Source organism: Mirounga leonina, unplaced genomic scaffold, assembly GCF_011800145.1.
Source record: "Mirounga leonina isolate KUSES-001 unplaced genomic scaffold, KU_Mleo_1.0 Mir_173, whole genome shotgun sequence".
Lineage (NCBI taxonomy): Eukaryota > Metazoa > Chordata > Mammalia > Carnivora > Phocidae > Mirounga > Mirounga leonina.
In genome coordinates this window covers 25,932,517-25,954,692 of record NW_023270447.1, presented here as the reverse complement: position 1 = coordinate 25,954,692, position 22,176 = coordinate 25,932,517, and the positions used below count along the sequence as shown (strand labels likewise).

General features: G+C 36.5%; 1 non-coding gene across 1 annotated transcript; it reads left to right on the top strand.

Annotated features, from left to right (window-relative positions):
• The first annotated feature begins 1,718 nt into the window (after positions 1 to 1,718).
• LOC118020532 lies at positions 1,719 to 1,855 on the top strand. The gene has a single exon (XR_004681940.1). It is a non-coding gene; the product is annotated as a U4 spliceosomal RNA (small nuclear RNA).
• Positions 1,856 to 22,176: the final 20,321 nt, after the last annotated feature.

Below are 22,176 nucleotides of genomic sequence, written 5' to 3'. Positions count from 1 at the left end.
TTCAAGACGTTTAACCAGTTTTAATTTAAAACATAAGTTTCTTGCCTAATCAACTTTCCAGACCCACTCTGTTGGTATAACATCAAGCTAAAAAATGAATTATAAAATTTTGATTCCTTTGGTAGCTTCCTGTTTAAGTGTTGCGTCAACAGGAATATACCATGCCACCACGCTGGAAAAGGGCTAGATTCTGTCCGACACCTTCTAAGACTATTCTTTTTTTTTTTTTTTTTGCCCCTCAAGAATGTAATAGTTTTTCCTTTCAAAAGACTTAGGCAATCAGATGGTGATTGCCAACAAATTACCACTTTTATTAAGCTCTTTAAAAAGCCTGCTTTCTCTAGGATGTTTGCCTCCTCACATACGTTTGGCTCTTCCTGGAATGCATTTCTTGGGACTGTTCTCTTGGTTAAAATCTTTTCATGCATTTTTCAATGCTCAGCTCAGCTGTCACATCTATAAGAAGTCTTCTACGAAAGCTCCAAACTCCAGACCAGTTTAACTGTCTTTTCTCTGTGCACAGGTTTATCATGGAACTTGTGATAATACTGTAATGTTATTTCTGGTGTGCTTGTCTATAGCTATACTAGATATTTAGCTTTTTGAAAAAAACAGAATTATCTATTCAATTTAACATCAATAAAATGCCAGATTAAAGGCATTCAATAACTATGTGTTATATTAATGTAGGAGTAGACTAAATTTGGATCACATCTTGTTATTCTTTATTATGAAATATACATATGACAGCATATAAAACATGTGTCTATTACAGTTAAAAGAAAAAGAAATAAATTTCCTTTTAGCTACCACATAGCCAAAGAAACAGAATATAACTAGTCAATTAGAATCCTTTAATCTAACACCTCTTTACTAACAAGTTTATTCTCTTTTCTGAATATCATTTTGATCATCCACTTGTTTTTACTTTTTTTTTTTACATTTGTATTAAACACTAAATAATATAAAGTTCAGTTTTGTCTAGGTTGAAATGGATATAAATGGAAGCATATTCCAATTGGTTCATAATTTTTTCTTTAGTCTACCTAGATGTATATAGCTGAAATTTAATTTTGTACTAGTATATAATATTCCATTTTATGATATTTCTGATGCATATATCTATTTTATGCTTGCTCAACATTTTAACTATTCTAAAAGTTTTGTTATATTAAATGAAGCTTCCATAAACTTAGAAAAAAAGTTGCCATGGATTCAAACAAGATTTTCTTTACGGCATATAACAGAGAGTATACTGATGATGAGAATACACAAATGTCCAGCTTTAGTAGGTGATGCCAAACTGTTTCCAAATGGTTGTGCAATTATACACATCTCCTGGATAAATGAGCATTCCAGTCAACTCACATTCTAGCCAATATCAGCATTGTCCATTTCAGTTTTTTCCCCCAATCTCGTATATGTGAAAAGATATCAAGATGGTTTTTTTTTTAAAAAGATTTTATTTATTTATTTGAGAGAGAGAATGAGAGAGAGAGAGAGCACATGCGAGGGGGGAGGGTCAGAGGGAGAAGCAGACTCCCTGCCGAGCAGGGAGCCCGATGCGGGACTCGATCCCGGGACTCCAGGATCAAGACCTGAGCCGAAGGCAGTCGCTTAACCAACTGAGCCAGCCAGGCGCCCTCAAGATGGTTTTAATTTGAATTTTCTTGCTTGATACCAGGTGGAACATATTTTCATATGATTAAGAACCTGTTCACTTTGCGCAGTGGCAGTATCGTAGCCAATGAGGTTTATCCGAGGCGCAACTATTGCTAAAAGAATCTGTTGTGTTTTCCCCTCTGTGAAATGTCTGTTCATTCTTTTGCCCAATTTTTTACTGAGTTGTTTGTCTTTTTTTTAATGATTTGTAGATATTAATTCTCTGTCTTTTAACATTTGTATAGTTTGCTAATCACATTTAAGTTTTTAATCTACCTAGAATTGATTTTTGTACATATATGAATTATGGATTCAATTTCACTTTTTTATGGGTAGCCAATTATCTTAGGATAAATTATTTAAAATAAATTTAAAAAATATTCTTTCCACTGTGATCTATAATGTCTACATTGTCATAAATCAAATTTCCATATATGCACACGTCTGTTCTGATATCTCTGTTTTGTTCCATTTGAATATTTGTTTAGCACTTTGTCACTACATTGTCTTAATATCTTAGCTTTATATTAGATCTTAATATTTTTTATCGTCATTCTATCTACTTTGATCTTCTCTCTCAGAATTGTCTAAACTATTTTTGGTCATTCAATCTTCCATGCAAATTTTAGATTCAGCTTGTTAAATTCCATAAAATTTTATGTTGGAGTTTTGGTTGGAATATCATTCAACTTAAAGAAAATATATTTTTATGGCATTGAGTCTTTCAGTCATAAACATTGGCTATATTTCAATTTAATTAGATTTATATCACAAGCTTGCATTTTTTTGTTGGATTTATTTCTAGGCACTTTAACAGTTTGATATTAAATAGAGTATTTTATATTTGAAATATATTGTCTAATATATTGTTGCTGTTGAATACAATTTAATATATTTGTATATTGATTTTATATTGAGCCATCTTGCTAATCCTCTTATTAATTCTAGTAACTGACATAAAGATTCTTCTGCAATTTCAATCTTGACTATCATATAATCATTCAATAACTATGAATGTTTTTTCTTCCTTTATAATATGTATTTATTTTATTTCTTTCTTGATATCTTATTGTGTGCTTTGCAGACTTCCGATCAAGGGATGAATAAAAGTCACAGTATTGTTACTGATATTCTTATTTCTACGAGTCCTTGGATCATTTTCAAATCCATGTTATCATTCTTTACAGTCTTTTATTGCATACTCATACTTTGAAGCTTGACTTTATTTCTTGTTCACTTATACACTAACTCTGTAGTGTTCACAGATCCTACTTATGTAATGGGTTTCTTATTAGACGTTTCATCCTACAGTTTATTTCCTGTTCTTCCCTGCTCTCCATCAACACAAAAATCACAGGTTTTCTAGAGTTGGGCAGAAACTCAAGGGCCAACCAAGTGCCTTCCCAAATGTCCTGCTTTTACATTGTTCTTAGCTTCTTTGAATCTGTGTGCCAAGCCAATAATGAAATATATGCATGTATGTGTGTGTACATATATATATATCTATATATGGATGCCTATTATATACCTATATCCTACTGCAATATAAAGATTTATAAGAAATATATATTTGGTCATTCAGATGACCAAAATGTATTTTTCAGCTATATTTGGTCTTCATCTGGAAAACCCTTCAGAGCAATAAAGGTGCAATGGGTATTTTATTATTAATGAAGATGATTTTTGGACTCCACCCAAGGGTGGGGACTGATTGCCCAAGGGTGGGACCAACCCTGTGATTAAGGCTTGCAACTACCAGTCCCACTCCCTGATGTCTGAGGAAGGGAGAGGGGTAGAGGTTGAATCAGCCAATGGCCAGTGACTCAGTTAATCATGACTAAGTAATAAAGCCTCTATAAAAACTCAAGGACAGCTTTTTGGCCTTTTTTCAGAGAGCTTCCATGCTTGGGGACCCAGAACATTCCCATCTGCGGAGGAATCTGGCTCCAACCTCCATGAAGATAGAAACTCCTTTGTTTACAGGACCTCGCCCCGTGTATCTCTTTATCTGGCTATGATTTGTATCTTTATCATATCCTTTAATACACTGGTAAATGTTAAGTATTTCCCTGAGTTCTGTGAGCTGCTCTAGCAAATTAATCAAACTTAAGGAGGAGGTCATTGGAAACTCTAACCTAGCTCATCTGTCAGAAGCACAGGTAACAGCCTGGGGCTTGTCACTGGCATTTGAAGTAAGGGGTAGAGGGTAGTCTTGAGGGACTAAACCCTTAACCTGTGGAATCTGATGCTATCTCTGAGTAGACAGTGTCAAAATTGAATTGACACCCTGTTGATGTCTGAGACTTGCTCAAAGTTGTGTGAGGTGGATCCCCTCCCATATTGGAATTGGATCCAGGAACTCTAGAAGACTTAAATACAAAATATCTAGATGTATAATATATGTACCATCTCTCTCTCTCTCTCTATATATATATGCACATAAATACATCACATATATACGCATGCATTATATGTAATTCATATAATTCTCTATGTGTAAATAGATTTTATACACACATATACACATATACACAAACATATAATTTTACTCTCCAATTATGATTATTTCAGTCAGAAGCATTCAGAGTATCTGCCATACTATCAAATATGCAAGTCAGTTTACATTTTTAAAACTAGCACGTTTATATGTTATAATCTAAAAGGTCAACAGTTACTGAGTAACATTGACTAGTTGACCATGAAGTAAGAAAATAGTTGAATCATTTTAAAGCCAAGCAAGGCAGACTATTTCAAAATTTGACTCTACTAAGTATTTCTTTTCATAATACTTGATAAGAACAATGATTTGCATTTGCATAGCAGTCTCATCTGCATTTGCTACTTTGATACCCTCGCCTATTCTCTGTGATAGGTTAGCCCTATCTCCATCTTACAGATAAGAAGGTCACTAAATGACTTGCCCAAGGCCAGAGAGCAGGAGAGGGATAAACCTAGGCGGGCAATCCTGGTACTTCAAATGCAGTGCCTTTGTCTCTTCAGCACTACTAACTCTCTAAACAGAAGAGATTTTTAACTTCTCTGCCTACGGCTATGCTGTGAGGGGTGTGTGTGTGTGTGTGTGTGTGTGTGTGTAAACAACTAATTGCTATATAATAGTCCTCCTAACAAATGCTAAAAAAATATAATCCCACTATAAGTTTGAATTGCAAAGTGGGCTTGTAAAGTGTGAAATGTGTTCAGCGCAGTACCTAGCTCAAGTGCTTTAATTTCCAACCCATCAACTCTTTTTAACCACATATACAATGTTGAGCCACCTTTCATTTCCTCACCACAGATCTGTACCCCGTATAGCTTCAAAGAGGGCAGTTTGATTACCAGTCTATTAGATACATATGCACATCAAAAATAGACAAGAATTTCAGAAAAGAAGAAAACATGTTCTTACGGTCCAAGGGCAAAGGTCATTCACTCAAAGACAATATACTGTACATATGTTATTTATATGCCATTTTTTTACTGTTGTTCAATGAAAAACATCTTGTTACCATAGCAACTACCACATTGCATGCTATCTTTGGGACTACTACACCATTGTAGTAGACACACAGAAAGACATTCACTTCCTTAAGCCATTTCAAAGTCGGTCATTTCAGTAAAGTTTAGAGAAAAATAATGAGTATGTGTTAGTTAGCCCCTTTTTAGTGTTTTGCTTTAGAACCACTCAATTTTGCATGGACTTTATTTTTTCCTTAAATTTTCACTGATAAAGGGAATGTTGACAATGTATATTTCGCCGTGTGTTAGGGGACGCAGACAACTAAGCCTTTCAATGGGAAAAAAAAAATTATGATCTGGCAGTTCTGGCTAGATCACATCTCTCTGTTTTTACATTGAGAAGTTCATATCCTGTCACGGCAGTGACATCCCACTGAACAATAATGCGCTGTTGAACATACGTGTTTTCATTCTTCAATACAGACCGTAGACACGCCATCATATCTTCTGCTTAATCCTCATTTTGCAACAATTGTCATCAAGTCCCACTGATAAGATATATCTTTACCTGAAAATGTATAGTAGAATCGTGTTGCCTATAAAATTTTATTTTGGTCAAATGAACCATAATTATAGCTAGTAGTGGAAAATTACATTAATAATAATAATCACTAATGTTTGTTGTTTTCTATATGCCAACCACTGTGCTAGTACTTTATTCATTATCTATTTTAATCTTCAAATGATTAAATGAAATTGATGCTATTATTTTGCCATGTTCTAGATGCTGAAACTGAGGCTCACAAAGTTAAATAATTTCCCCAAGTGGCAGATCTGGGTTTCCCATTCACATCACTCTGGCCCCAAGGCACAAGCTCTTTACCTTTGTGCTATATTGAACTCCTTGCTAGACAGGTTGGTAAAACTTTTTGAAAGGAAAAAAAAAGGAACTTTTTATTCATCTAACATTTTCATAATAATTTCTTAATTTAATTTAAGAGTTCTGATATTTTTAAGAGTAAAATCTTGCAAAATCACAACAATGAAATGGTGAAACTAAGTACTTATAAATGGTACTCCAATCAGATTAAACATCCTTGGTTCTACTCCACATACTCCCTTGTCATTTTAATAGTGTTTCCTTCAATTCTCTACATCATTAATCTAAGAACCATAGCGATTATGATAAGAGGCTTATGCTAACTCTTAGTAAAATTGTTAGGTGGTCTTGGATTTTTGTCAAAAATATTTGCTATATCCCTCAAACAGTAAAATTTCTGACATAAGTTAGAAATGAGGCCAACTAAGTCAACATAATAGGACCGAAGGGTTCCTAGAAGAGTTCAAGGGACTCCAGGTCTGAGATGACATTGTGGTTTAGATCACACAGTAAAAGTGGAACTCATATCTCTAACAGTGGAACATCTACTTGGATATGCTACCTTCTATAAATTGCAATTGTAAACTCTATTAACATCATTTTATTACAAATGCAGATGTAAGAAAGTCAGGAATTGAGAAAGTTGAGATTCACTATGTCACGCCCACAAAGTATAAGCACTCTGTGACTACAGGAAGACAATTAAAAACTTTGTAGCTGAAAATAATATGAAATACAAGGACAGCACCCCATGTATTTAAAATCCTTTTTTTGTTCATATTACCTGTTGACTCTAGCAATCCACTAATTAAATTATTTTGATTTTATATTTAAAATTTTAGTTGACAACCTCGACTAAATTACCTATTATATAAATTATATCTTGAAAACAAAAAATAATTTTTAAATAATTATCATTTTTTGAGTTTCTATTTGGTGTGGGATTCTGTACTATGCCCATCACCTAAATTATTCTTATTCCTTATAATAATCTTCCTCACTGAAATAGGCCCAGAAAGGTTAGTACAGTTTTTCACAATCACACAGGCATATAAGATAATCCAATGTGAATCAAAACTAAGTACTAGAAATTCCAATGTCCTTTCTCTTTTTGGCATAAAAAAATATTTTTTGAAACGATACAATTCCGGTCCAAGTTTGTTTGTTTGTTTCTAAAATTCCATGCTTTGGAAAAAAGCAATGAAAATTTACTTCATAAAATCTGTCTAAGCAAGTTCCAAATACTTAAAATCAGTTAAATAATGAAAACTGAATTTGTTTATTTCCAAAATGTTAATCTTTCAGAAATAATTAAATGACTCACAGATATATAGAAATTTTGTTTTGGTCACATCCTGAAGCAACTTTTCCCTCTCTTCTATACTTATGAAATGGACTGGAATAATTATTTTAATAATTTAAGTAAAATATGAAATAAATTTACTTTGTAGCAGCCACCTTTTTCAGAAGAATATGTTCTTTTGGTATGAATTATTTAAATGATTGCTTCTACATTACTTTGTAAGCATAGGCAACCAAAATTTCACTTGAAACATTAACTATAAAGAGTAGTTTAGCTTGTATATTTAGACTATGGTGCCCATAAATGATCTGAGTTCATAATGAATTAGTGCCAATGCATTGTCAGAACCAGTCTGATTTCTATCAGCACCTGGGCAAGATAGGGCAATGTGGCCATTTCCCTTCCAATTTCATTACTTTATCTTTGGAAGTTGTTTTTAGGGGGCTGGCACAAAAAGATACATATATCCAAACACAACATTCCATTTATGTGTAGGCTACTCTATAACTGGATTTATTTTTATCTGAATGAGCAATTTCAGTAAATAGTGACTTGGGAAGTTGGCACATTTATGAAACATATTTATTTTATTAAATTTTAACAAATATGCTAAAAGCTGCAACAAAATGTGCCAAATGCCATGCATGCATATACACTTTAGAGAGTTTACCCAGAAACATTTTCTGCACACTTACACTTTAGTTTGATACTGCACTAAAATATTTGGGTAAATACTGAGGATTTATGACCACACATAGAGGATAATGATAGATGTATGTACAGTATGTAAGAATTTAGTATTAGGAACGTGTATCATTTGGGAGGTTAATGTTTGTTAACTTCTCCAAAGACTATAATTAAGCACAAGTTTCCTTCCATCCCTTGTGAAAACCTCTTGTTAATTTTCTGGGAAGTCATTGATTGTGTTATTGAGTCAAAACATATAAGGCTAGACAGATGGCTTAATGTCACAAAGTTATTGGCTCATATTACTAGATTTTTATTACTAAGTTTCAGATGGAAAGAGAAAGAGCTGTGAATAATAAATATAAAGCAAAATCATGTATATTAGATCAGGCTATTCTCCAATATTAAGAATCTGGCACTGAAAGTTTTTTTTTTTTAAAGATTTTATTTATTTATTTGAGAGAGACAATGAGAGACAGAGAGCATGAGAGGGAGGAGGGTCAGAGGGAGAAGCAAACTCCCCGCTGAGCAGGGAGCCCGACGTGGGACTCGATCCCGGGACTCCAGGATCATGACCTGAGCCGAAGGCAGTCGCTTAACTAACTGAGCCACCCAGGTGCCCATGGCACTGAAAGTTTTAAGTGAAAGATTTGTAAGAGTAGAGGAATCAGATCTGAATATGTATGAATAAATCTAATCCCAGTGTATAAAGAGAGTGAGATACAAGTGCTTGTTGTGTATAACCTTGAGAAATACACTGACCTTAACTCACTGTCCATGTTACATGATATACAGGTATATTTTGAGCGTTGGATTATTATGGAAAGTGAAAGTGATTTCTAAACTTGTTAATAGGAAAATATTCATAGTGTTCTAAACTCCTTTTAAGGTTTAAGATGGCCTTTATTTTATATAGATTTATTAATATTTGTAAAAAAATACACAGTTGCTGAAACTATCAATTTCTGTCCATTTCTATATATTTAATTTATTTCCAAAACATAAATCAAATATGTTATCTTTATACCTCTATGATTATTTTCCTATTAACAAGCTTTGCAACACACTTTCCATAATAATCCAATGCTCAAAATATTCCTATATATCCTTTAACATTGCTAATTAGTCAAGAATGCTGACAGATTCTTCAAGGTCATATGCAACAAAACAAAAAAAAATTTTTTTTCCTCTCTAAATGCCTCTCTTTGACTTTCTGTCCATGTTCTTGCCACATATGTTGAGCTACATGAGGTGGAAGATTAAGCACAATGGTCTGACTGTATTACACAAATTTTTCTTTTCTCTAAATAAATTCATATTTTCCCATTCGTTATTGGTAAATTACTCTTGGATTTGCTTAAAGGAGAATGAAACAAAAAGCAACATCAAGGAGAGAATGCCACTGTATGCATTTAGTTTTAGAAATCCTGAGTCCTCCATGTCCATTTTCCACCAGGAAACTGATGTCATAAACATGTTTTTTTTTTTTCACTTTTTTTTTACTCTGCACTTTAAGACATTTTGATCTGTCTCCAGAAATTTTCCAGTGAAGTTAAATTTCTAATGTCTGGTCCAATGTCTTCTAATGCAATTTTCAGAGGATCTAAGGATGATTGTTTCTTTTTCTTTCTCTTTCTTTTTAAAGACCTTTCTGTATAACTTTCATCTCAGAAGAGTTGACATCTTTTTTTTTTTTTTTTTCGGTAATTATAGAACTTAATACAATCCTTAACCCTTGATCTTTTCCCCTTGACTTCCTCCTAAGTTATCTCCCAGTTGTACATGTGAGTCAGACAAAAGTAAGGGAAATGGAATGAATGCATGGAAAAAAAGTGGTTTTCCTGGTAAGGAACAGGCATGTGAAAGCTTTCAGAACTTCCTTCCCAACCCTTATGCTTTTTTGATGATTGGGATAGCATGGGTAGTAGAAACAGATGCTATCAGATCTACCCCTTTTTGGCTCAGGATAAAGCGAGCAAAGGCTAACAGAATCATGCTGTTTTGCAAACTGACATACATACTTCATCTTTCCAAAATATATCTGTGTAAAGAAGCAAATTGTGAGGCTTGATGGTGTTATGGATGCCACTGTTCCTTTAGTTAGGGGAACATAGAGAATGGAGATTAGAAAACCAACCAGATTATCAGTTTACAGTCAGCAGAGTCAGCTATCTCTACTAGGTCCTGCAGTTGCTTTTAAAATTCAATTTCTGTGAATTTTAAATCTGTATGCAAAACATTTATATTTCCAAAGGGCCTTTGAATGCTATTGCTGTCCGTGGTGGTAATGGCAGAGTTTTCTGAGAACCAGCACAGGGGGCAGGAAAATCCGAGTTCCCTTCTGAGTTCTGTCCTTGATTATTTCTGTGTCCTTGAATGAATCATTTTAACTTTAGTCTCAGTTTCTCCATTCACATAACCAGTATGTAATTGTACTATGACTCATGCTGCTTATCTCATGTAAGTGTGATCTGAATGGTTGTGTATTACTTTACAATGGAGAATACCTAATTAATTAAGGTTCCTCTGTGGCTGATAAGGCTTCCCATTAAATATATGATAGACACGATTGGCTGATAGCTGTCATATGTTGTATCAGTAACCTGGTAATGACAGCAATTAAAAGTTATTTGGTTTTGAAGGTGATGTTTCCAAACAAGCCCAGCAAAGATCCTGAGACCACAGGATAGGATCTGTTGAAAGATGTTGAGAGAATAAGAGACAATGTCCCTCAGGATACAAGCTCTGACATCACTTTTTTCTATGTCCTTGGTTCTCCAAGCCACATATATCAGAATCCAGAGAGCTGAAGCCATCTTGTTATTTACGCGCCATGCTTCAGCTGTTTGACTCCATCTTCTGTGGTGCCTCAAGAGTTAACAAGCTGTGAGCCATAGGATTTAGACTGGGGTTACCACTGGCTGGCTCCTCATGGGGTAAAATAAGCTAAAAACATGTGCTGTTGGTAAGGTTTGTTGCTGTCATTGTTGTTATGCTTGGTTTTGTTTTGAGTTGTGAGCACAAATGCTCAAAAAAATCTGACTCCATTTCCCCAGCCATATTGATACCTTAGTGGCTTAGAAGCTGCCATTTCACACTTTTGGGTTTGTAGCTCCTGGGCTTAGATAAATGGAGAGCAAACAGTGGGGAGAGACACATCTGGAGCCAAGTCAAAGTGGCAAGAATGTCTGTGATTTATTTGAGGAAAAAAATACTGGAGAAGAGCAGTAAAATTGAGAGAAGTTTTTGGTTAGAGGACTTTAGGAATCACATTTGAAAAATACTAGAATTCTAATCTACAGAAAGACTGTTTACCCCAACAAAAATATTATCGTATTTAATTCTATGCTACCAGTTTGAATTGGGTAAGATTCGAGGTAAGCAACACAGGATTTGAATGTAAAAACACAATTCCTTCATCCTTACCACCTTGTTGCATTGCTCTAGAAGACAATATTCACGTGGCATTCTAAACAAATGATCTTTGTTACATGGGATGCAGTACTTTCGGTGACTAGGGAGTTGTCCTATGAGACAGGATGGATATTCCTAGCTTTATTTTTTTAACCTTTTTTTTTTTTTTGAAGTGTCCTCTAAAATGTTATCTTTCTGTGAATCACGAGCAAGAAATAACCTGTGAATTGCTAAGGTACACAGATCATCAAGATCTAGGATCAAAGAACCTTTGTAATTAGACAAAGTCATCATTATAACACAGATACTGTGAGTAATATATAGTTTTCAAGTCATTTCATTATACTTCCCTTAAAATACAATTTTGTAAAATATAGTGTCACATGGAGCCAAATTAGATGGAAGTTTTCCACTGTAACTTTCAATTGTCTAACTGAAGAAAATTAAATTTGTAGACAAAGCTGGGTTAAAATTCATCTCCAGGAAAAGTACTTGAGTTCACTTTCCTTGTAATTTGTATTTAAAAATTTATTGTATTTTATAATTATTATTCATGAGCAAGCTTAAGCAACCCACTAATAAAACTAATGGTATGCCACAAGATGCAATTAAAATTGCTTAGGTAATAGGATGACCATTAGAGCTTCCTTCGGAGGAATAACAAGTGCCCAATAGTGAGAGTGCTTGTTGCATCTTGGCTAATTAGTGACCTGAATTTGACAGGCAGTTACTTCGGTTATGAGAGTCCTGTGGTTTCTACATTATCCTTTTTAAAAGGAAAATAAGGTGGTATGAGGATTGTTAAGGGAAGGCTCACTCAGAACAAATGCAAAGACAGAAAAATATAAGGATATCATTTTTCCCTTGAGAGTGTGTCCTAGTTGAGACTTCTTGCTCCATTTGTAGGCTTGAAGCAATAGGTCCTTCCTACCCACCTCTTTCCCCTCTCACATTTTCTAACTAGAGACCGTCAAGCCGAATGGCAGCCAGTGCTGTCTCAACTGGATCACGAACCTTTGTACTTCACCTGAAATAGGAAAGAATTAATCAAAGTTCTAAGATTTGAAGAAAAAAAATAAAAAGTTAAATCGTGAGAGTTGGAGAAACCTACCTCTACAGGCAGACTCTCATAAGATTTTCTTGGAAGGAAAATGGCAAAGAGTAGGTGGAGGGGAGTTTTATGAAAGGACCTACACAATAATGAAAAGGAATGATGGCAACAACAACCGCCACCACAACAAACAAAACTCATTGAATTTAAGTTTCTATGAGACTTCTGTACTTGGCTCACTCTTTGAAAGGGCCTGAGGTCCAGGACTAAAGATGCTTTTTGCCAGGCAAAACTTCTTTTTCATTGAATTGGCAGCATGATGGCAGAACACCTGAAGTTTTTTTATCTGCTCATCTGCCCACCAATTAGGGTAATGCCTGTGGATATCCCGGCTTGAGGGAAGAATCTGAGGTCTCAGAAAGGAGGTAACATGACTATCTGCTAACTGGAAGCTCATCAGACTTTTAGAACACAACGGAGCAGAATTATTTCCTGGAGGCCATCTATGGAATCAACAGAAAGCAAGGGGCTTGCCGTATCTTAAAAATGTTGTTGAATACACTTGTTGTTACACAGTATTATCAAGCAGGAAGTTTGGAAGCAAGTGACATTGTATAGAAGTATTTATCTGTTTACTGTCAATATTCAGTAGGTTTTGTAAGTTATTATCAGTGCGTAAGAATATGTGAAGATTCCTCGGGTGGTGGTCGAGATTTCTTCTGGGTTCTTAACAAGAAACATTTATGTGTAGTGGTTTCCATTTTTTAGAAAAATAATTTATCTTAATAGAACACACATCCTCCAATTGGAATGTATAGAGCAGCATAGCTACTTCATGAAACATTAAATGGATGGCTTTCTCCAAAGCCATCATACAATGAAAAAAATATTTTTTCGAACATTTATGCTCACAACTCTCCATTTGCATTTAAAAACTGGCTTCTATCAGTCAGCCAGAGAGCTGGTTAGGGACCACTGCCTTTGCATTTACCTAGCATATAGAGACAGAAATAAAACCCTTTGAAGTCTACTTGGTTTTCCCCCATAGAATTTCACATATTTGGCCACACATTTGACGTGTGAAACACAAGCATTGTACTAAAGAGGAAAAGCCTTTTTTTTCTTTTGTACAGAATTTGTTCAAACTTGTCTCTACACATCTGTATGTATTGTAGATGAATGCAGCTTCTTTGATGAAATCCCATAAGGTGTTTCCGCGATGAGCAACACTCATTTAACAAGTGCACTCTGCCATGCAGGCGGGACCTGCCAGGAGCAACAGCATGCCTGGAACGGAAATGTTGTTTAATGAATATTTATTGATTATGAATATTCATTAAATTAACATCTTTATGGCCGGCCTCAGGCTTTGTAACTTCTGTGGCAGTAAAGTGGTTAAGTAAAGTTTCCAATCCAGTCTTGGAGCTCTTTGAGGCTCAGATAAGTATAAAAATTACCAACACTAGGTTTTCTTCTGGAATGGAAAACAATCTGAGATATTCTGATGTGGTTACAATTGGTATCAAAGCCTTTGGTTTTCAGATCATGGTAAGAAGTGACCAGACCCTTTATCTCAAATGTTTTGGTGGTCTTCCTGGCAGATTGCCCTAGTGATAAGCTCACTGTGCTTTTTCATTTTCTCAATCCTCATGCTTAATCTACTAATCCTGGGTATCATCATGTTTTGCATGGATTAGTAAACCAGTTTACTTCTCCAGGTCTCTGAAGGCAGACTTGCCATCCTCCAACCCATTTAGGAGAGTGCGATCTTTTTAAAACACACCTTGATCATGTAACACTCCTGCTTGAAATTCATCAAAGATATCCCATGGCCTCAGCATTAAATCCAAGGTCCTCACATTGGAGCTGGACCTTGCTATCCTTTTAGCTTTATTTCTCAACACTTCTGCTCTAAATTTTCTTCAGCCATCCTGAAAACTTACCCACTTACCCATTCTAACTCTTGCCTATAAGCCTTAGAACACACTTTACTTGTGGCCTAGAAATCTGCTCACTGTACCCTAACTCTTTAATCTGGTTTACCTTCTACTTATCTTTCGAATATCGTCTTATGCCTCATTTCTCCTGGAAACCCCTTCTAGATCTCTAAAAGGCATAGATGTCCCTTCTCTGTGCTGTCATACAGGTTTACTCCTATTTTAGGACTCACCACACTGCACTGATATTTCCTCTGTAGTCTCCACCATAGACTTTATAGTCTTCTTGTAAGTTAGGACTGCATCTTGTTTACCAGTGAAACTCTAGCACCCAGATAGGCGTCCCAACCAATCACCTAACACGTGCTTCAAGTATGAGTATGTTTGTTAAAGTGAATTGAATCAACATGATTGCTTCTGCCAGAAGCCTTCTTTGAAAGGCTTATCTCCCCCCCACTCCACCCCAGGGTTATGCTAGGCTGTTCAGACTAACTCCAGGAAGCATTGGTAAGAAATGCTTATTTTACATCTGAAATTAGTTCTATGGAAAATCTTGCTCAAAAGATTTCTATAGTATGTAGAACTCTAGTTATCAATAACAACAACAAAAAATACCTAAATTAGATAAAGAAAAAGAGAGACATTTATTAAAGGAATATAGAGGTAGCTCATGAAAAATACCAGAAGGCATATATCGGACCTCGGTCTGGAGAATAACTGCAACTCTAAAGTAAAAATAAAACCATAAACTAGAAAGGACTCTGTGTACCTCTTATTTGCCTCTTTTTGCATTCCCATTGCAAATTTCTTCCTCTGAAGGCTTTTCCTCTGCTTCTCAGGCCACATGGCAGATGCCTGAGTTTCTATCACCCCATTCAGAACACAAGCCCAGACCGAACTAGAATTCCTTCTGCTTAATTTCTATGGAAAATATAATTACTCTTGGGGACAAATATAAACAGGGTTATCAGGGGCTTGTTCATTTCTGAGTTGAGAAACCAACCCAAAAGACGTAATTTCTGAGAATAATGTTGCCTGACTTAGTGACATAAAAACCACCTACCGCCTTTTACTTCAAGAAGAGTATTATGGGGGCGCGTGGGCGTCAGTTAAGCGACTGCCTTTGGCTCAGTTCATGATCCCAGGGTCCTGGGAACGCGTCCCACATTGAGTCCCACATCAGGCTCCCCCTGCTCTGTGGGGAGCCTGCTTCTCCCTCTCCCTCTGCCTGCCACTCCCCCTGCTTATGCTTTCTCTCTCTCTCTGTCAAATAAATAAATAACATCTTAAAAAAAAACAAAAAGGAGAGTATTATGAATGCAAAGAATTTTTTGTGTTTGGCTTTACTTGAAAAACTTTCTATCCTAATTCTAATAACATTTCATTTGTAATCATACAGCTATAGAAAATATCATCAGCTTTTCCTACTGTAGGTGCTGTACCAATATTATTGAGGTTATGCCAAAACTGATGTTTGGGCCTACACAACTCCTATCCCTTTCTCTCACTAGGGTTATGTACGTGTCCGTCAGAGATCCTACAGCCTGGTGACATTCCCATTAGACGTAACTTGCCTCTTGACATCATCGCAATCCATGTGTGTTTAGTCCTATATGACTGGATCTATGGTTGTATTTTTTTTTATCTCAGTTAATTTCTCAAATATTTTGTTCCCTCCCCTTTATCCAATGGGTTTATGAATGGATAATTTTTCTAATCACAGAATCAAAATAATGATGCTAAATCTGTTGCTCCCTGTGTTCTGTTCCCTATGTCACAACTTCAACTTCACCTGAAAACCTGTCATTGAAATTTTGAAGGAAAACAAAAGTCATCCTTTCTGGTAAGGAAAACACTCTCTTCAGCATGGGTCCCCTTCTTGTGATTGAGCTCTGAGTTCACTAAGATCCCCAGGGTTGCTGTCCCTCGGGGGACATTGCAGGTCTCATCCATCATCTTGAGGGCTACCTCCGAGATGCCCTGAGCTGGATGCTCCACAGTGCTCACCATCTTCCAGGCTTCTTCATGAATTCTTTAGTCCCCCCTCTCTCTGGGCAGGACAGAACAATGCCTTTGGGTGCAGACTTTCTGCTTCAGCTTCACTAGACTCAAACTATTCCAGTGTTGCTGAACAACTGCAAATGTAAGATACTGCCTTACAAACTGCATCGGAGACATCAATCTTTCCTGTTCATGTCAGAATACTCCTGCTTCAGGCTCCCTTGGGCAAGTCTGACCCCATTTGCAGTTGTTTCTAGTTTCCCTGTGGAGATGGGCCTCACTGTTTAATGTTTAACAAATGCTCTACAACACAGGGGTCCAGCTACAACATTTTCTCTAATCAGGATGATGTCATAGCCTGCTCCCAAAGCTGCATTCCCTTTGAGGAATGGTCTGCTTCTGCTTGCTCTGCTTCTGCTAAGATGGGTACGTTCATGGATCGAGGTTCTGAGTGTCTGAGGATTTAGGCTTCAGTTACTGAAGGATTTTCATGAGAAAAGGGAAATAGACATATCTTGGTAAGTCTGGGGGTAGAATTAAGACAAGTGAGTAAAAGCTATTAGAAGGCTGATTTAAATTCAACATAAGGAGAAAACTGAATCATAAATTAGATGTATCTAACAATAAAAGAGCCTGGCTTCCTTTTCATTGTGATTGATCAAGAGGAAGATAGGTGAACAATATAGGGGAAGAAGAGATTACCAAACTGGTGATAAAATAGGGCCAGACTACTTCTCAGGCTCCTTGCAATATTAGGAATTTAATAACTTTATGTTAAGACTTCTCTTTTTCCCTCTCCCCTTCCTCCCTTCCTCCTTTCCTCTCTTTTTTTTTCTCTCTTCCTCTCTTATTTTTATATGAATTTAACTATTTGAAATTGAATTATACTCAAATTAGTATCGTTGCCTTTAAGGCAGCAGGAACTATAAAGGTTGAATCTCTTTTTCTTTCTTTTTCCCCCCTTTTCTTTCCCAAGAAGTCAAAATAAGCTTATCAAGTGAATGATCCTATTCTCAGAATATTTCACTTTCAAGATTTTTACTTAGTTCCTATATGTATAGCCAGTGGAAGAAAGCACATCAGTCTTTGAACTCCAGGGCTGTCAAACATCTTTCACGACACCAGTGCTGAGGTTTTGAGTCAGTTTTCACCAGCTCATCACAGTTGAAAGTGTGAGCAGGTACCTTTAAGATCTTTCATGGTCTAGGAAGCACTTGCCCGCAAGTGTAGCTGTGCTTCTCTTCATAGAAATTCAGATTAGTAAATGATCTTTTAAGCTTTCTATTACAGAGCTAGTACAAAACCTGCTTACTGAAGAGCTACTATTTTAGAAGTTGGCTTTCCACCAAATTGGTAGAAATTCAGAAAATACTCTGATTTCTGCCTTTTCTGCCAAAGTATTTTGCCTTCATTTTCTGTTCAGACCCTTTCACTTCGATTCGAGTGCTCATTGTGACTTTCCTAGGACCATGCGCTAGCCCCCCAGCATTCAGAAGTTGATCCTTCTGTGCCAAGACCTCTGAGTAATTTCTCTGAGAGGAATCTATCATCTTGGGGTAATACTTTCTTGGTAGGAGAGCAGAGTGGTGGTGATGAAGAAGTGTCAAATGAAGATCCTTTGGTATTTATCTTTGTGTTTTTCCCTGAAAGAGCGTCAATACGTTTTGTTTGCCAAACACACTATGTTGATCTGTAGAACCAAAACAACTTGGAAGCAACAGTCCCATTGTACTGCCTTTGCCAGATTGGAATGCGTCCAGCAGAGCTATGGCCATATATTGTTTATAGTCCACTTCTTCCAGCCCCCAGGTAACATACCTCCAACAACTGTTTCAGGATTGTTTTAAAGATCCTTTTATTAGATTGATGATTGCTTTCTAGTTACTGTGCTATATCAATCTTCCCTGGAAAAACAAACAAACAAACAAACAAACAAACAAACAAACCCACAGCTTGTGATGTGTATCTGCAAATTTTGATGTCATCTCTCTCTCTGTTGGAAGTCCCATGGGCATCTTATTCTACATGTGTTGAAAAAGAACTTATGACCTCCTCAAATCTACCACTTTTCTGGACTTCTTTATCCTAATATATGCCACTTCTTATGCCTTTTATATACTTTAAAATTATATTTCAATATAATGTGTATTTATATTTATGTGATTATTTTTTAATTCTAGTCTAGGCTCTGAGTTTTATAAAAACAAGAGCCTGTCAGTGAAAGTTTCCTGAATAAATAGTAAATATGAAGCCATTCCATGATTTATTAACTATTTATTAATTAACCATCATTGCCTATGATTCCTCCATTTTTTGAACTTGTCAAACTGTGTAATTTAACAAAAACGCACTGATCTCTGACAAATCCTTAATGAACAAAAAAACTCATTCCAAAATATTACAACAATGCTTCTTTGAAAAAAAATTAGTAGCTAAGGGAGCTCCGATAATTTCCACTTCCTGTGTCCAAACAGAATAGGCAATAATCTTGAGGGTTATGTGGTGGTTTTTTGAGTTACCAAGTTTTTCTATTCCAGTTATGTACTAAATATTCAGGAAAATAACTAGGGAAATTTGGAGGTTTCATTACACTTACAACTTGCTATTTTAAATAAGAACCTGTATATGATAAACTCTGAAAATATGGATAATTTTCTTTCCACTGATAGAGTCACACAATGATGGTGGGATAGTGTAGACCAAACTGTCTGCTGATTGATCAGGCCAATTTATTTAAAAAAATTTTTAAGACTTATTTATTTGAGAGAGGGGAGCAGGTAGAGGCAGAGGAAGAGGGAGAGAGAATCTCAAGCAGACTCTGTGCTGATCCTGGAGCCAGATCTTACAACCCCACGACCCCAAGATCACGACCTGAGCTGAAACCAGGAGTTGGATGACCAACAGACTGCACCACCCAAGCATCCCTTACCAGGTCAATTTAATGCATTGATCAGAGCAGAGTTCACCTCACTGTATGTGTACAATGGTATGCAGATGACACAGGTTGACATAAAAGCCTTGAAGTCCCTCTGTTTACACAGATTATTAAGCAGAAACTTATTTGGCTGCTTATTATAATCAAACATCAAAGCCACACCATGAATCAGCATTACCATTTCCAACTAAAATAAAAGATAAATGTAGGTAAATGTTTTCGTTTTGTTCACTGCTCCCTTACCCAATGCTTTAGAATAGATTCTGGCACATAGGGGGTACTCAATAAATATTTATTAAATAAATTAATAGGACCACTGCAACAGCAATTTTTTGAGTTGGCCTACTCCTGGCTCCTTTCTGTTCCATTGCTTTAGTCACTATCTTAAACCTAAATGGGATTTCAACCCTACTGAGGTATATACCTTGCCATTAAGCCTGGTCATCAAACCAGGTGTGGGTGTAGGACAATAGGAAGTGATTCAAGGGCCTGATGTGCGAGGTGTCCCAAACCCTTTCAGATCCCACTGAGTCTTCTCATATATCCTAATCCAAAGGGTAAACCTGAGATTTTTCTCAACCTGTAGCCTGTTCCTCAGGACCCTCAGAGGTGCATGATTCCTGTGAGAGAGTCATGTGGTAACTCTATCTTTTATCTTGCTTTTGTTTTGAGTCTAGCAACTGGGGAAGTAAGCTTATTTACTCACGTAGATTTCTTGGAGGCATAAGAGGCATCCCAGAAGCTCTACGTTTCCTCATCCTTTTTATTTCTTTATGTCCCATTAAACTGGCAGCTCCTCTGGGCCTCAGTCAGACTCTTCAACTTCCTACGTCTTACAAGCAAGAAGTTAGTTCCCGTCTATGTCACTGAGGACCACACAGGGTTACCTTTCAACAAGGGATGACAAGGAACCTGTCCATCTCTTCTAATTTGCCTGTTCCTAATCTCTGAAGATCTTTTTTTTTTTTTTTTTTTGCATGCATGTGTGTGTTTACACTTTAGCGTTTTAGCTCCATTTCTAATACTTCTCAGTGTTGGCCTGGTTACAGGAAATGAGTCTGAGAATCAATAGGGTTATTTACTTTTCTAAGTAAAAAGGAATCCAGAAATCAACCTGGAAGAATCTTTTCCCATTCCCTTCCACACTCTCCAGGTCTTGTTTTGACTACCTCAGCATGGCTTACGGCATCTGAGAGATTTAGTTTTTGTCAGTCTATCTAACCTCATCCTGAGCCACTTTTCCCTCTCCACCATATGCTAACTCTGTTGGCCTTTTATTTCTATCGTGCTCTACTCCTTCCCACACAATACCTTTGCAACTGCTGTTTCATCTTTCTTCCTCTATCTCCACCTGTCCGTTCCCACTCAAACTTTAAATGTTTCTTCTTCAGGGAAGCTTTCTGTGATTGTCCACGCTATGCTAGTTGCCTCATTACAAACTCTCACAAGCTTTCCTCAATTAGCAGGCTCACCCAGGGTTATCTTAGTCAAGCTAAGTAGCACATTAAGACCCCAGGAGCTGTATTTACCCCCACTGTACTCTGGTGATTCACTGACTTCTGGCTTCTCAGAAAACATAAGGACGATACAACTGTCTTCTGTCTGACCATATGCATCTGGTTAAAGAAACTCCACCAGATCAACCAGGTAATGATAATAACAAAATTTATAATAGTAATTGATATCTATTGAGTATTTATTGTGTGATGCATTATACTAAATTGTTTGGATTGTTCTTTTGATCCTTTGTACAGACCTACAGTCATATGGCTACAGTAATAGCAATATGAGTCATGTGAGCCCCATTTCAGATGAGAGGAAACTGAGGCCCTAGAGTTAAGTAAGGTGAAGACGTGGCAGAGCCTTGATTTATACCTAGAGAATCTTCCTTCTGAATTAGCTCATGCTGGTACATTGCCTCCCAATCTGTGGAATATCAGCCACCCCCATCTGTTTGCACATTGGTAATTGAACTGCTAGATTTCTCCCCAGGGAGCAGTTCATAGCAGGCCCTAGGCCCAGCCTCGCCATTTCTGGTAAAGCCTTGCCACTCACAGTGGTTCTGTATACTTCACAGCTGAGACCTCATAGGATGTGACCTTGGCAGGATATGTCTGCCTTGTGGCTGGGAAGGAAGGATTTGCCACCGAAAGGAAAGACGATCTGGGACAAGAGGGGTAAGTGTAGTGTGGGGAGACAGAGAGTGAGCCAAGGAAAGGAAGAGTGATTATCTTCTCATCTGAAAAGGATGGGTATAAATGTAAATTTGAAAATTAATCATTTTTCATATGTTTCTTTGAATATTTTCAGTGTTCAGGGGAAGGAAAGAGGTAAATAGTTTTATTTATCTATGTTTAAAGAGTGCTTTCATGGGTATGGTAGAAAGACAGAGGGTTAAAGGAAGCTCAAGGTGACACTTTGCAGAAAGCCTGGAAACAACCATCCTGGGTTGGAAAAGTTGGACACATTTTTTCCAGTAAGTCCATAATATCTCTTTTTCCCCCAAATCACTCCCTAATTGAAGACATTAGTAAAAAAAGTGAAATTAGTTACCTTGGAGATGTTAGGAAGAGAGGGAAGTAAAGGTAGGGGCTGGTAGATAATGGAATCATGAGGAAAAATCAAGTAATAAAGACATGTTCTCTTCTAACGTTTGTGCTTGAGTAGGAGGCTATTTCTTCTCTCTAGGTCACCAATTACTTTGGTAGAGGAATTACTGTCCTCCAATGCAAAAATCATAAGCTGCAAGAAAGAAAACAGTCTTTGTATTGAATTTATACATATATGAAAATCCATTCTAGAAAAATGAGAAAAAACATGCAGATAATATTTAAAATGCCAACAACATAC